We start from the raw sequence: 2,478 nt of genomic DNA, 5'->3' as shown, positions 1-2,478 counted from the left end.
GCTCAGAAGTTAATGGACGTGCTTATGGGAAATGAAGTCCTCAGCTATGGTAAAAATGTATCCACAACCTCTGACTGTTTACCCCATCTCCCACTGACACCACTGAAAAATATGTTAGTGTTTGCTTACTGAACTCATCCAGTTCAGAAAAAAATGTGCTTGCTTGAAACTCAAAGCCTGAAATTGGACTTCACAATACTGTTTTCCGCATTTCTTGAAAAATGCATCCTCCTGGTCACAATAAGTATTGAACTGTACTTCAACATTCAGTCAGTACCTCTGCAGACAAATGACAATGTAGACCTGTGGGAGGGCCAATTGTAGTGACGGAGTCACTCCAGGAAGTACTAATACTGCAAAAGAAGGCTTCTCAGGTTGGGCAGCTGCACAACGACAGGAAGGTGAAGGAAAGGGCAGTGGCAATAAGAGCAGACACAGGCACAGGAAGAGCTGGTAAGTCTGCAATTAAGGTCATTCACAGAACTATTGCTTTTAATATTTACCCTGAAATGGCAGAGCTGGACTGGAGTATTTCACCATTATTTAGCCAAAGACCGACAAACAAAGAGCACAAGTCAATAGCAGCACCTGTGGTTCTTGCTTGTGTGCTTCGGATCGATGGTGGCTTGATCTCCAGCAGTAATGTTCAAAAGCCTCATGCTGAGGCCCCCAGTGTTGTCTCCTGTTAAACCTCAATTATTCATGTGGCCGCCTTGAACAGACTCATACAGAACACCGCTTGATCATTGTATTTTATTTATTTATTGACTCATTAATTGACGGTAATTGAGATACTTTTTCCAGACCGAGGGACAAGCTTATTCTCTCTATTCTTATTCTTATTCTTGTGCGCACAGTGTTGGTGAATGTTCCATAACTGCATGCCATGTTCAGGAACTGTCTGCCCGATAACATGATGTGGAAGTAATGGCATGCTACACCTACGTGCACACTTCTGCTTTGACATCAAACAACATGTCGCCCAGATGTTCTTCTCTGGCCCCAGCTCAGGTTTTATGGTTTTATTCTACAATAGGATGATTTCACTGAAGCATTGAATTCAAATGTGATGGTTCAATAAGCCATGCTCAATCTTTATACACAAACAAATGATGTATTGCTACAAGCTGTATGAAATTATGAACAAATCAATTAAAGCTGCCACTTCCTCCATGCAGATGGCGTCCGCTATTTTCTAGTTTTATCAGTAACAGCTTCCCTTTTAAAATAAATATTACAATTGTTTATGAGGCTCTTTATCTGCTTCATCAAAGGTGTCTGTGTTTTAGCATTTTTACAGCTCTTTCTTGTATAAAATTCTGTAATCATGAATACATGCATAACACAGTGAACCCCATTGATATGTAAAACTAATGATTAGTCATTTCACGTCGTCCATTTCCCCTTTTTACTTTACTGCCTGGAACTTTGCATAGCATGACCTCTGTAAGACACTGTGCGCTGTTATTGTGTATGTGCTGGATGCCTGAGTAAATAAATGGTGGCAGAAGACGGCAATAACTGAATTTAAAGGTCACCTATGGCTATTCCCTGCAAAGAGTTTACTTTTAAAAATCAGGCTGGTGCCTGACATTAATATTGAGGTTTTATCAAAATGGTATTAGTATTTGACAATGATTAGCGGTGACCGTCTTTAGCATTTATATACGGCACTTATCTGGCAGGTGGCCTAAATGCCTGATGTATCGGCATTTCTTCTTATGACTTGTATTACTTCGGTTCTTCCTTTCTCACTTATCAGTACAGGCTACTGAATGTTAGCATGTTATACTGTATGTGAAACTGTGTAAACTGTTATAATTTTTATTTCTCTACTCACACAGAATACTCAATATACTTCAAAGAAAATGGGGGGCAAGCGTAAGTGTTTTAAAAAGTGATAAAAAAAGGCAGAACTTTGTTACACTGAGAAATGTAGCAGATGAGATGTACTAAAACCTGAGAATTGTATGCAGACTCAAAATTGATGAAAACTACACAATAATACAATTAAAACGAAAAAATTTACAGCCATTTATTTGTTGCACGAATAACAGCTAGTCGACCAACAACTACAACAACGACTACCACAACGACAACGACTACCACAACGACAACGACTACCACAACGACAACAAGAACAACAACAGCAGCAACTACAACAGAGACATCAGTGGCAACAACGCCAGCGGCAACTACAGATTTTCCCTCACTACCTGCCGTGACAACTGCTGCTGCAAAAATACCCCTTGGGTATATGATAAATGCAATACACAACTTTTTGTCCTAAAATTTCGCTCTTTCATTTTGAGGAAACTACTCATTACAAATGCTCAGAAACTTCAAGCAATGTTGTATTAAAACGGATAAAACTTTGCTAAGATATTAATATGTTAACAAATAAGATATTCCTTGTACCGCATTGTAACTGCCATAAATGTCGAAAACTGACCCCCAAATCTGTATTTTCCCGATGAA

The 2,478-nt window shown here is 39.1% G+C and overlaps 1 long non-coding RNA gene across 1 annotated transcript; it reads left to right on the top strand.

Moving 5' to 3' along the window:
* Positions 1 to 396: 396 nt before the first annotated feature.
* Positions 397 to 2,115, top strand: LOC118778732. Its single transcript, XR_005005017.1, has 4 exons — positions 397 to 453; positions 858 to 1,011; positions 1,845 to 1,881; positions 2,058 to 2,115. It is a non-coding gene; the product is annotated as an uncharacterized LOC118778732 (long non-coding RNA).
* The last annotated feature ends 363 nt before the right edge of the window (positions 2,116 to 2,478 follow it).

The sequence above is a fragment of the Megalops cyprinoides genome, chromosome 6, assembly GCF_013368585.1.
Source record: "Megalops cyprinoides isolate fMegCyp1 chromosome 6, fMegCyp1.pri, whole genome shotgun sequence".
In the NCBI taxonomy this organism is placed as follows: Eukaryota; Metazoa; Chordata; class Actinopteri; order Elopiformes; family Megalopidae; genus Megalops; species Megalops cyprinoides.
This window is presented reverse-complemented; position numbering and strand designations above follow the sequence as displayed.